Source organism: Nyctereutes procyonoides, unplaced genomic scaffold (genome assembly GCF_905146905.1).
Source record: "Nyctereutes procyonoides isolate TBG_1078 unplaced genomic scaffold, NYPRO_anot_genome, whole genome shotgun sequence".
Classification (NCBI taxonomy): domain Eukaryota; kingdom Metazoa; phylum Chordata; class Mammalia; order Carnivora; family Canidae; genus Nyctereutes; species Nyctereutes procyonoides.
This window is the reverse complement of record NW_026575135.1, coordinates 24,074,929-24,089,026: the sequence shown is the minus strand read 5'-3', so window position 1 is coordinate 24,089,026 and position 14,098 is coordinate 24,074,929. Positions and strand designations below refer to the sequence as shown.

The following is a 14,098-nucleotide window of genomic DNA, read 5'->3' as shown; positions in this document are numbered from 1 at the left end:
CTTCTCTCTCTGCCTGTGTCTCTGCCTCTCTCTTTGTGTCTCTCATGAATAAATGAATAAAATCTTAAAAAAAAAAACACACAAAAACCTACTCAATCACTTCCACTGACTTCTCATTAGCCATCCCTCCACATTGGGAAATGTGGTGTTATTAGCCAGCCACACTGCAGCCCCCAACATAGGAGTAAGGAAGGTGAGGATGATGGCTATTAGGATGAAATCTAGCAATTCTCTACCAAAAAGGGGAATGAATGAAAGGGAGCATTTTGTGTTTCTCCCCTTGCAATATCTCAACAAGGAACAGAAGAGTTTGGACAAGAAGGCGTGATCCTTGCTGGGCTGCTTTCCTGGCAAAAGGAAAGAGTCTTCTTACCTGCATATTAGCTGAGGGCCCAAAGTAGGGGCAGGTGAGAAATCAGGACCCTTAATCCAGTGTTTCTTTCTCTCCAGAAGATGCTGACTTCATGATAGAGTAATCATTCATTCATGCTCTTCTTCAGGACTGGGATGCTCTCCCTCCTTTATGTCCTAATTCCCAACCCATTCCACTCCACTCCTGCTCATTCCTTCAGTTTTCAGCTTATATGTCCTCACAATCTTGTTACATGTTCTCATAAACCTGGATTTTACCTGTATAGTACTTGTTCCAGGGCTACCCCCCCCCTAGCCTTTTATCCCACCTCCAAGTATAAGGTCCTTTAGGGTAAATACTATGTCTATCCTATTCATCATTGGATTTTCAGCACCTTGCATGGTACCTGAACATAGTAGTTGAACCAGAAGGATGTATTTGAATGAATAAATGTATCTGGTAAGAAAGTTCACATGATTCTTTAGCCTTTTGAATTGTAAATAACAAAAATCCACCTGCACTATCAGGAAGAAAGTGAATTATAATGATATGGAACTAGAGACGAGACAAGGGACTAGATTACAGCCTGGCTTCAGGAATGGAGCAGAACCAGAAACTCACATGCCCCTGGAAGTCTCCTCATCTTTTGTTCTCTCATCAGACAAGTTTCTCCTGCTTGCTACTTTTACACAGTGAGGAAAATATGGTTGTCAAGAGAACCTCAGAGTTATATGTTATTGGACCAATCAGCAGGGGAGAAATTAAGATAGCTCTTCCTCTCTTATCTCTAGCTCTTCAAAATCCCAAGGGAAAAAAAATCCAAGCAGAAAAAATATTGTTCCAGTATGGGTCAATTGCCTCACCTGAACCAGGCAAGTGACCAGGGACCAGGGTCATATTGTAAAACATAGCAGTTCCCATTGCAACCTTGTAGTTTTGGTATGGGAAAGTTGATTCCTGGAAGAGAGGTTTGGGGCAGACCAAACAGTGATGTCCATTGGAGTGAGCATCAGCTCCCCAACACACACAGCCCCTGCTCCTCAGCCACAACTCCAGCATCTCGTTGGATTAATGCCTGGATCTCTGAGGCCACTGCAGATGCCTTCAGGGCCATTGCCAGAGTTCTCTGGTAGATTCTACTATATAGCTTCCAACTCTTTATTCATTCCCCAAAACGCTTCTTCCCCAACAATACCAGCATTCAGAGATAGCACAGGCACTTAAGCTTCGCAGGGAGGGCCTTCTCAACAACCAGGTGAATCTGCTGGGCTTTCCAGGCTGCAGAAGGTGGTAGGTGGAGTTGGAAGGGCTGTTGCGCAAATCAGACCTCAGGTGGGAGAAGCTCTCTCCAGGATTTCTTCCAACCAGTGCTCTACTTCTCCTCTTACATCTGTCCATCATGTAGCAATGAGGGATGAGCTTCCAAAATCATCTGACAAATAAGGAAATTGATGCCCTAAAAAGGGACAGGATATGATGGTAGTCATTTAGCACATCAATAGCAAAGACAACACTTGAACTTAAGTTTCTCTTCCTTATGCTTGATATAGGGACTGGAAGAGCTTGACAACTCTTTTGCAGAGACAATGCTGTGTTCACTAGATGTAAACTACATTTCCTAGGCCCCTTGCATCTAGACATGGACTATATGACTGAGTTCAGGCAATAGGAGGAAAGTAGAAGAAAAGCATGCCATTTTCACATTTGCCCATAAAGTATTCCAGGTTATCTTCCACACCCTCTGTCCTGCACCTGTGAGGCTGGAAACAAAAGGTTCTAAGATGGCAAAACCTCCTAATAGAGGAAAGCCAAATCTCTGATTTGGAGGAGAGCTGCCCAGGAGTCACCAAGATCTTCACTGGACTTTACTAATGCAAGAAATAACTCTTTACTGTGTGAAGCCACTGAGATTTTGAGGTTATATATTACTACATATAGCATAGCATTCACAGACTGGCACACCATTGACAGAGCCCGTCTTCTCTATGATGAGTTAGACTCTTTTTTTAAAATATTTTATTTATTTATTCATGAGAGACACACAGAGAGGGGCAGAGACACAGAAGAGGGAGAAGCATTCTCCTTGCAGGGAGCCCGACGAGGGACTTGATCCTGGGACCAGGATCACGCCCTGAGCCAAAGACAGACGCCCAACCACTGAACCACCCAGACGTCCCAAGACTTTTTTTTTTTAATATTTATTTATTTATTTGAGAAAGAGAGAAAGAATAGGGTGGGAGGGGCAAGGGAGAGGGAGAGAGAGTCTTAAAGCAGACTCCACTTGAGGCTTGATCTCATGATCCTGAGATAGGGACCTGAGCTGAAACCAAGAGGTGAACACTTAACTGACTGTGCCACCCAGGTGCCCCTATGAAGAGTTAGACTTGATCTCCTCCAGCACTGTCTCTGCCCTTTGACCCTGACAAACACCCAAACTACAAAGGGGCAGTAGAGCTTTGCAATTAGGAACACAAGCCTTAAATCGAGTCATATCTGAGTCTGAACGCAGACTGCCCCACACACACACCAAGACAGACCAAAAAATGTTTCTTTGTCTCTTTGAGCCTATTTCCACATATGTAAAATAGAGATGGTACCCAATCAAAATGTGGTTATAGGGTTTAAATAAGATATTACATAATCAGTGGTTCTCAACAGAATGATGTCACAGAAATTATAAGGTCAGGTTTGGTTGTAACAGTGATTGTAGAACTCTTCTAACTAGTGATACTATGTGCCTTGTGATGCTTAGGACACTCCTACACAATGACAAGCTGTCACTTGCATCCCCGCCCCCCCCCTCAGCTTTTACATGGTCCACTGGACATTTATCTATCCAACATTACAATTATGTGAGCCTAGAAACTAAACTCTGTTTTACAAAGAAACACAAAGTATTTTCGCATGGTTTTAGTATCTACGGAATGTTCCAGGAATGTATTTACTAGTGTAGCTGTCAGGGCCCTGACAGGAAATCAGCACACTCAAGTTAAGATAATTCAGGGAGGGGTTAATTTGCAAAATGACTAGTTACAAAGGTGTGGACAGGTGTGGGGGAGCCAGACAAGATAGGGCAGATACCCAGGTCCAGCAGCGGTGCAGCTGTCACCACCACTATAACCAAGGTGTGAGGGAAGGCGAGATGCCCAGAACCTGAGAGGGAAGAAGTGTTGCTGAGATGATTAGATCCCCTGGGCTGCCACAACAGATTACCACAACCTTGGTGGCTTAAAAAAACAGAAAACTATTCTCACAATTCTCAAGGCCCAAAGTCTGAAATCAAGGCCATGGCAGGGTCACAGTATCTTCAAAGGCCCTGGGGGAGAATCCTTCATGACCCCTTCCAGCTTTGGGTGGCTCTCGGTGTTCCTTGGTTGACTGTATCACTCCAGTCTCTGCTTCCGTCTATACATGGCCATTTCCTCTTCTTTGTGTCTTCCCTTCTGTCTTGTACAAAGACACTTGTCATTTTATTTATTTTTTTAAAGATTTTATTTATTTATTCATGAGAGAGAGAGAGAGAGAGAGAGGCAGAGACACAGGCAGAGGGAGAAGCAGGCTCCATGCAGGAAGCCAGACGTGGGACTCAATCCCGGGTCTCCAAGATCAGGCCCTGGGCTGAAGGCAGCGCCAAACCGCTGAGCCACCCAGGCTGCCCTTGTCATTGGATTTAGAGTCCACCCTAATCATCTAGGGTGATCACATCTGAAGAGCCTTAATTACATCCGCAAAGATCCTCTCTCCAAATAAGGTTACATCCACAGGTTCTAGAAGTTAGGATGTCAGCATTGTAGAGGTCACTTCTAGGCAACACACTTGAGCAATGGAAACCTGAGTAAGGTAAAAGGGCCCATAGTGACCACTGGGCTGAATGCAAACAGGCCAGTCAGGTGACCTACATCAAAATATCCATAGCCCTAGCTGATGCTCTACTTACACCCAAGCACAGGTTCCAGAAAAGGAAAATCCCAAAATCCCATACTTTCCCATACCCCCCTCACCTTCCTCCCTTAATCGCCTCTTAACTACAGCCCCCCAAACACTGCCCCCTGGCAGACAGTCTCCTCTGCTGTCCTGCCCACTGTTCCCTTGCAGTGTATTCAATGAACCTCTATCTCCTTTGTTCTGCCTTGAGTGAATTCTTTCACTGCCAGGACCACCAGCCTCCACCGTATCAAGTTGTCCCACAGACATAGCTTTTGGGGGCCCTCATTCAACCCACTATAGCCACCTTGACAACAGCAGTGATCCTAGGATGAGGGATATAGACAGGAAGGTAGGCAGAAGGATAAAAACCCCAAGCTCCCTTTCCTCCCTCACTCCATTTCCTGTCAGGGCTTTCAGTGGCCAGACCCAACAGGAAATCAGAGGGCATGAGTGTGGTTGGTGTGTCAGGCTCCCAGGGCCAAGAGCAGGGCAGAGAAGTGGGGGAGAATGGATCTGGAGGGGGAAGCGAAAGACAGCAGGGTACCATGTCAGTCAAGGGAAGACTGGACTCTGTTTTCTTTGGAACTTTAGCAGGAGAGCTAACCACTGCAGAAGGCATAACTGAGTGGCAACGGTGCTGGTGGTACTGGAGCCAATGGTGTAACATATCTGCATCAGTATGCATTCAGAGTTGTTACCCATTCACAGGGAAGGGCTGCTTCATCATACCTGTCAGTTGGGGTCAGTTGGGGAAATAGCATTTCCATATTGAACCTTCACAGATTTACATGTTGTCCTTGCACAGGGGGCATGCTAATCATCTCTGTATCGCTCCAATTTTAGTTTCTGTGCTGCCCAAGCAAGCACAGAATATATATTCTTGTATTTTAGATACCTTTTATTTCCTCCTTTAAATTGGTTACAGCATTTTTTTGGTTTAATATTATGAAACCATGATGCAGATTGGTTATATTACCTATGAATTCTAAAAATGGCATTGAAAAATATTATCAGTTGCATAAAATTGCTACAAGGTGTAGGTGACTCATAGCACCAACACACTAAGTGCTGGATACACAGTACCTATTGTCATTAAGGCTGTTATCCGCTCCATCACCTCTAAGCACAATTGGATTGAGAACCCTAGAGACCAGGCCTGCTGTGAATCACCAGGCAAGGAGAGGGCCTGGAGCCAGTCCCCAGAAGGTGGTATGATGTAATCCTGGGTCCTGAGAAACCCTGGCTCTGATACTATTCTTCCCCTCCCCTGAGCAAGATGTCTCCAGAGGAAGAGATTCTTTCTCTTGAGCTCTGGAAGCCCTCAAAGAGCTACTTGAGCATACCAGCATGCTGGGCTTTCCCATAAAGCCAGGAGCTGTGAGGGAGGTGACTAGGCCTGGTTCCAAAGCTCAAACCAGACACACTCCACCAAGCTGACATCAGTGGGCTGGTCAGGGAGGGTGGGGTGGGATTGGTCTGAGAGCCAAGCTGTCTCACTCCCAGGGGAAGGGAGGAGAGGAAGGGGTGGGAAGTGAGTCCAGGGAAGTCTGACTCAGACCTGTCAGGACAGCTGTAGGGAGGGGAAATGGAGTACTTGTTAACTCCTCATTTGAAACTTAGCATTCAGGACCCCTGCTTACATCTCCATCCTTATCTCATGCCCTTCCCTGCCATGCAGAACTACTTATAGTTCCCTTCAAAGGCCAGGCTAATCCATGCCTTTGGTTATACAGTTCTCTGCCTGAATTGCCTTTCTCTGGCTTTTCTAGCCCAAGGCTTCCTTGAAAATATCACTTTCTCCATGAAATATTCCCCAATCCAGACACAATTGCTTGTCTCTGCGCTAAAATCTATAGATGTCAAAAGTAGACTAGAATTACCTTTTTTTTTTTTTTTAAGATTTTATTTACTCATGAGAGACACACACAGAGAGGCAGAGACATAGGCAGAGGGAGAAGCAGGCTCCCTGTGGGGAGCCTGATGCAGGACTCGATCCCAGGACCCTGGGATCATGATCTGAGCTGAAGGCAGAGGCTCAACCACTAAGCCACCCAGGTGGCCCTAGAATTACCATTTATTAATTTAGTATAGTGTTCACAAATTTTAGCGGGCATCAAAATCACCCACAAGGCTTTTAAGTAGATTGCTCATTCCCAAGTTTCTGGTTCTAATTCTGGTCTTGGGTGCTGTAGAAAGAGGTAACTGAGAAGACATGACTACTGGTTGACCCTCAAGCAGGCCCTGGGCAATGGAAGGCTCCTCACCCCCTTCCCTGTCTTTGGAATGTACACTCTACCTACTTTCCCACCATGGGAGCCGTTCCATGGACGTAGCTTTGAGAGAATATCATGCTGTTGAGACCAACTGGACTGAAGACATGGCTGAACCCAGTTAAGACTACTATATAAACTTTTAAGATTAGGCAGGTAGGTGCAAAAATGTACCTCTTTTGTGGCCAAAAAAGCCAAGCCTTGTGAGTAAGTTCCCTTGCTTATTAAACCGGCCACCTGCCAATCTGGAGTGATCGGCCTCTTTTTTAGGTCTCTTCCTTCTATGTATGAGGCTAGTCTGTGAACCAACAGGTGGAGTTAAGAATTTTCATTTTTAGGGCAGCCTGGGTGGCTCCAGCGGTTTAGCACTGCCTTCAGCCCAGGGTGTGATCCTGGAGACCAGGGATCCAGTCTGATGTCAGGCTCCCTGCATGGAGCCCGCTTCTCCCTCTGCCTGTGTCTATGCCTCTGTGTGTGTGTGTGTGTGTGTGTGTGTGTCCCTGATGGATAAATAAATAAAATTAAAAAAAAAAAAAAAGAATTTTCGTTTCTAGTAAGTAATGATGCTGTGTGTCCCAGGATCACACTTTGAGAACCATTGGTTTAGTGCAAGAAACGATCATTCCTGGGTATGATCAGTGCTTATTTATTAATTCATTTGCTCATATCTCCTACAGGCTTGCAGTATGCTATGCATAGACCACATGTTAAATACTCAATAATGAGCAAAGCAAGCATAGAACTTACCCCCATGGAGCTTCCAGTCAACAGGGGAAGACAGATATTAAGCAAATAAACATACTATTAAGTACATATATAGTAACAAATTGTGGTAAATGCCTTAAAGAAAAATTTAAAAAATATTATGAAAAGCAAGAGTAATTAGAACCTTTTTCAGACTGGGTGATCAGAAAAGGCCTTTTGGGCAAGAGACAATTATATAGGCATGCTTTAAACAAACTCCTATAGGATACACTTACTGCACTGTATTGTTATCTATTTTTAGGTTGTTCAGCTAACCATTAGACTATGTGCACCTTGAAAGCTAGAATCTTGTTTTATTAATATTTGTGCCTTCAGCATGCTACAGAGAGTAGGGCTTTTGTAGATAGTGTAAAAATGGATGGAAAGATGGAAGGATCATTGGAAGGAGGATCGAATGTCAGTTGTATGAATGTATATATGCATGGATGGAGGAATGGATGGGTGGATGGATGGATGACTGTCTCTGGCAGCAACATGGGGAACTAGGATTCCTGGTGATATCAGTGAGACAGGAGTGGAAACCAATAGAAACCTAGCTGACTCCTTTGCTATATTTCCAAACCCTGTCTATCATTTAAGGTGACCATCAATGGCCCCTCTTCCCTAAAGCTCCCTTGATTACCATTGCTGAGCCCCACTCCCCACATGAATGAGTTACTATTACCTCTTGCATCCCCACACATCCCACACTTACTTCAACACACACAACTGCCTCATACTTGCCATCTGCTCACCACCTGCAAGTTTCTCGGGGCAAGCCATATTCTCTGTGTCAGTTTTAGAAGGCAAAAGGAGGAGGAGAGGAAAGAAAAGAAAGTTTTTCTCTTACCCCAGAGGCAAAGAAGGCACAGAGCTCAGAGGGGGGTGGGGAGATTCCTGCTCTGATAATTTACTGCATGACTTCAAAATAGCATTTTCAATGACACATTTCCTCTAAATATGTGTCTTAGGCTCCTAAGAGGAGCATAGTTTATTTAAAGACTCAATTTGAGTCAAATAAGGAAAAGAAAAACACCCAGGGTCTCTCTGGGGTATTTAAAAATGGAGAGTGAAAAGAAAACTATATACAGACCAATTCCTTCCCTCTAAAGACTCTTCACCCAGGGATGAAACTCAACCTGCGTTGCAGGCTTCATACACTTGTTTCCATTCTCATCGAAGCTCAAAGCTCACAGCCACCCAAGCCCAGTCCTCCTACACCAAAGACACTTGAATTCAGAAGGGAATTTCCAAAGGAGTTAGAGGTGGGAGAAGAGCTCCCTTCCATCTAAAAGAGGACAGAATGAAGAATCTGGGACATGAAATTCTCCAGAGATCGAAATAAAATTCATCTCAATTGTGAAGGACTTGAAGACATGACTCTCAGAAGAGGGCAAGAGGATTGAATGCCTCTTGGGAGCATGAATATCTAACATTAATACTAACTAAAGAGATGTAAAGAGGGCAGCCTGGATGGCTCAGTGGTTTAGTGCTGCCTTTAGCCCAGGACCTGATCCTGGAGACCCGGGATCAAGTCCCATGTCGGGCTCCCTGCATGGGGCCTGTGTGTGTCTCTGCCTCTCTTTCTCTCTCTCTCTCTCTCTCTCTCACGAATAAATAAATAGAATCTTTTTTAAAATCCTTAAAAAGGGGGATCCCTGGGTGGCTCAGTGGTTTGGCGCCTGCCTTTGGCCCAGGGCGCGATCCTGGAGACCCAGGATCGAATCCCACGTCGGGCTCCCGGTACATGGAGCCTGCTTCTCCCTCTGCCTGTGTCTCTGCCTCTCTCTCTCTCTGTATGACTATCATAAATAAAAAAAAAAATAAAAAAATAAAAAAATAAAATAAAAAATAAAAAATAAAAAAATAAAAATCCTTAAAAAAAAAAAGAGAGATGTAAAGAAAACAAAATTTTGGGTAGCCCGGGTGGCTCAGCGGTTTAGTGCTGCCTTCAGCCCAGGGCGTGACCCTGGAGACCCAGGATGAAGTCCCACATTGGGCTCCCTGCATGGAGCCTGCTTCTCCCTCTGCCTGTGTCTCTGCCTCTCTCTCTCTCTCTCTCTCTCTCTCTCTCGAATAAATAAATAAAATCTTTTTTTAAATAAATAAAATCTTAAAAAAATACCACTCAAGGCTTATTTATACAGCCATCAAAGGCCAATCTATTAGATCACAGTGGATGATATTCCCTCCTAGATAGCAGAATATGTGTACTCACTGCCCAAGATCAGTCCCTCAGCTGATATTGGGGTAGGTGGTAAGAAAAATCAGAAGATTTCTTGGTGAGCTGCATGTCTGAATAAAAGGAAATGGGGGGCACCTGGGTGGCTCAGTTGGTTAAGTGTCTTCCTTTAAGCTCAGGTCATGTCCCCCCAGGGTCCTGGGATCGAGCCCTGCCTTGAATTCTCTGCTCAGTGGAGAGCCTGCTTCTTCCTTTCTTCTCTACTCGTGCTCCCTCCCTCTTTCTCTCAAATAAATAAATAAAATCTTTAAAAATAAATAAAGGGGAATGGGTACTCTTGAGTATTTTTCAAGCCACGGTAAGGCTTGATGAAGTATCCATGACTTATAGGACAGACTATTTCTCTAGTGACTGAAATGCTAGTTTCTCTTCCTTAGAGAGCAGAGGCTGCCTATGACCGCTTTGTTTTCTTGCACCTTCCTTCCCATGCTCACTGCTTCTCTTTTTATTAATGCAGTTCCATTCTCAACACAAGTGACTGACCAATCCGGGCTGGCAACCAGATGGACCAATCATCATCCCTTCTCTGGACATATGCCTTGGGATTGTGCTCATGATTAATTTATTGCCTCTTGGCTCCAAATTCAGCCTTCATTGTCTACTCTACAAAAATATAGCAGTTCATCTCAAATTTTTTTGCTAGCTGACAAATGTAAAGTTTTGTCAGTAGAGGGCACTGGAGAGACATTGTACGAGGAATTTTCTTTCCTGATCAAGTGTGCTTGGTTCAACAAGCCCCGGAGTGGCAATTGACTCCTACAGCATGGGCAACTTCTCCAGTATCCAGCTCTTGCAATGCAAGTGACTTATCTAGTATCAAGTTCCTGAACGACATATGGTTTCTTTAGCATCAGCTCCTGCCGTGCATGGGGGGCCAGCATCCTCCATAGGCCAGCAACTTCCCCCGGCACTCCACTCTACTCCCTTTTGTAGAGGAATGACTCCAGTGAACACCTCCCAAACGCATTCTGCTAGTGCGGCACCATAGTGGTGTCTCTACTGTCCAATGAACCACAGCCACATCCTTCCCAAAAAGGTCCAGATCTCAGCCCTGGGAGTGGCAGTAGGAAGTCCTGCCCTGGATGCTCCATCTCAGCTCCAAAGAGACTTAACTAAGGTAATCTGACTCTGAGAAACATTGCACCTCCTCTCATGATATATTAATTTCGTTAGAACATTTAGAGTTTGGGAGATGTCCCCTTTTGAAATAAGATTATTTATAAAAGCAAAAAAGAGAAACAACTTGAAAGCCCAATAACAGATATGTTTGGAAAATTATTAATGTGCTTTTTTTCTTTCACCTTTTCCCTCTTCTGCACAAATCACATGGAGTGGTTATCTCCATCTACCCCTTCAAATCTACTATCTACTGTTTCCTACCTGTTCTCTGTGCTGGGAGATTAACCTCTGTGGAATACTTATTCCTCTGCCTTCCACTTCAGTTCAGCTAATGGGTGGCACTGGGAAGAGATCTGAGGGCAGGTGGAGAGGTGTCAGAGTGATCACTCCCCTGGCTCCCTTTCAGCCAGACCACAGGGAGCCAATAGCTGCATGCCTCCTCTCTCCCACAGGTGTAGCTTTTACTGTCTCTCCTTCAGGACTAGGGGTGGTAATGTCCTCCTACATCTCTAGTCCTGAGTGCTTTGTCATTTCTTATTTGTTACCTTAGCTTTGCTGGCACTTTTGTAAAGAGTCCCTTCATTAAACTCTTCAGTGACACATCAAGTAAATCTTCTGTTTTCTGCTGAAACCTTGGGAGTTTCAGCATCCATGAGGAGGGGAGACTAGGGATTAGAAGTTATTACAGAAGCCTTGCAAAGAGAAAGACTGGAGTTTCTGCCATGCAGAATAGGATCATGTAGTAAGATAAGAGCCTTAAAAGGCAGGCTATTTAAATTATTTCTTAGGAGCGCCTGGGTGGACCAGTGGGTTAAGCATCCAACTCTTGATTTCAGCTCAGGTCATGATCTAAGGGTCATAAGTCTACTTAAGGTTCACTCTCTCTCTCTCTCTCTCTTCCTCTTGGGACACTTGGGTGGCTCAGCAGTTGAGCATCTGCCTTGGGTTCAGGATGTGATCCCAGGTCTGGGGATTGGGTCCCAAATCAGGGTCCCTGAGAGGAGCCTGCTTCTCCCTCTGTTTATGTCTCTACCTCTCTGTCTTGCTCTTTCCCTCTTCCCCATCTCCCACTTTCTCTAATATATACATATATAATATATATCTTAGAATATTCTTTAGTTAGACCTGTGGCTAATTTTCCTTATTAAGTGGGTGAGAAGTTATGCAGAAAGCTCGGTCAACTAAAGAACATAGAAATCACAGATTTTCTGCACAATCCCAGTTGAAGTGTGATATAAATCTGTCAGCACTACAGAGACATGGTTAACTAAATGATAGATGGATACAATGGAATATTAATGAGGATTACAGCAAATTGTAATGAGTAAGAGCTTATCATGTACTGTCAAGTGAAAAAGTAAAGCATGGAACTTATAGTCAACTTGATTACAACTATGTCAAATATGTACACATACATGCATAGGGAAAAAAAACTTCTAAGGAATTCACCAAAATGTAACGTTGCCTTTATGTAGTGGGATTAGGGTATTTATTTTTCCTTTACATTTCTCTTTATTTTTTAATTTTTCTGCAATGAGCATGAATTACTTTTGCAGCCAGAATTTTATTTGTTTTTTTAAGAGAACACATACATCATGTTCTATTCCCTATCAGAAACAAGTCAGACTGACCCTGGTAAGTCCCAGCCAAGGAATTTGCCTCCACATATGCGTTGGCCTGATTAGTGTCGGAAACCTCAGCACATCACTCTCTGAGTTAACTCTTTCTTCAAAAAAGAGTGGGAGGGGCACCTGTGTGGCTCCGTTGGTCTCTGCTTTCCGCTCAAATCATGATCCCAGGGTCCTGGAATTGAGTCCCACAACAGGCTCCCTACTCAGTGGGAGCCTGCTTCTCCTTCTCCCTCTGCCCCTTCCCCTGGTCATGCTTTCTCTCTCTCTCTCTCTCTCTCTTTCCCTCTCTTAAATAAATAAATTAAATCTTCAGAAAAAAAAAAGTAGGAGTGGTGAGGCAGGAAACGCTCTGATGAGGTCTACCTGTAGGAATGGGGTTCCTACAATGAATCCAGTTGTCCTGAACACTGCTGTGGAGATATGGGAAGTTCTTAGTCTTCCAGTCAGGGTTAGGTTGGGCCACTGTAGTGGGCTGCTGAGAAACAAGTTGAACCAGAACTAGCCCTGTCCTTGAGGAACAACATGCATAGGGTACGAATGGTGTCCTTGGAGTGTGGAAAACATAGTAAAGCCAACTTACTTAGGGATTACTTAAAAATAAAATATATTTTTTAAGATTTATTTTATTTATTTATTTATTTATTTATTTATTTATTTATTTATAGAGAGCATGTGAATGGTGGGAGGGGCAAAGAGATAGGGAGAGAGAATTTCGAGCAGGCTCCTTAATGAGCACAGAGCCCCATACAGGGTTCCATCCCATGACCCTCAGATCATAACCTGAGGCAAAACCAAGAGTTCAACGTTCAACTGACTGAGCCACGCAGGCGTCCCTAAAAATAAAAAATTTATTTAAAAGATTTTATGTAGGGGCACCTGGGTGGGCCAGTGGTTAAGCATCTGCCTTTGGCTCAGGTCGTGATCCCCAGGTCCTGGGATCGAGTCTCACATCAGGCTCCCTACACGGAGCCTGCTTCTCCCTCTGCCTATGTCTCCGCCTCTGTGTGTGTGTCTCTTGTGAATAAATAAATAAAATCTTCAAGATTTTGAGAGAGAGAGTGAGAGAGCCCAAGCAGGCAGAGCAGCAGAGAGAGAGGGAGAAGCAGACTCCCCTGCTGAGCAGGGAGCCCCATGTGGGGCTTGATTCCAGGACTGTGGGATCATGACCTGAGCCAAAGACAGACACTTAACTGACTGAGCCACCCATAGTCCCCCTAAAAATAAAATCTTAAAAAAAGGAAAAAGGATAGACATCTAAAGAGCTTCTCAAAGCCTTTAATAAACTGATGGTCATTGGCAGTGTCCAAGAGAGGGATCCAGTAGGCAAGATGACCATTACTTATTTGACCACAGAAAACTTTCCTCAGAAGCATCTAATAGGGTTAGAGTGCTGAGAAATACAGGGACGGTCGTCACCCGGAGTATTCATCTAAGGATTGTAGATAAAAACTAAGTTATATGGGAGAGCTAGAGATAATAGCTCCTTGTGAGAAGAGAGGATATGAGAGCTGAAAGAGAGACTTCCTTGTTTGTTCTCCTTGCAGACTGAGTCATCAAACTTCTAAGGTCATATCAACCACAGTGGAGCTGTCCTTCCTCTTCTGGATTCCCAGGTCGGGGAACTCCCTCTTTCTCCTCTGATGTATCATAGTGACTGAGAAGGAGACCAGAAAACCCAGAGAAAAGAGAATCTGGAGGACTGCCTGGACCTCAGTCCCCTAAAAGGCTAAGGGCTCCAGTAAGTATCTTCAGGAAGAGCTTTACTATAGCCACAAAGCAAGTGGGGGACATTTTAAAAGGGATCACATACAAC

At 44.3% G+C, this 14,098-nt stretch overlaps 1 protein-coding gene and 1 non-coding gene across 2 annotated transcripts in view; both read right to left on the bottom strand.

The window, feature by feature from the left end:
- Positions 1-1,532: 1,532 nt before the first annotated feature.
- The window catches only part of BAG1 (BAG cochaperone 1), a 45,431-nt gene continuing 32,865 nt past the window's right edge, over positions 1,533-14,098 (bottom strand). The window contains exon 8 of the mRNA XM_055302173.1: positions 1,533-1,808. The gene's annotated coding sequence lies outside the window, so the exon portion shown is untranslated. The remainder of the gene's footprint in view (positions 1,809-14,098) is intronic.
- On the bottom strand, positions 5,039-5,146 carry LOC129495361 (U6 spliceosomal RNA). Its single transcript, XR_008661519.1, has one exon. It is a non-coding gene; the product is annotated as a U6 spliceosomal RNA (small nuclear RNA).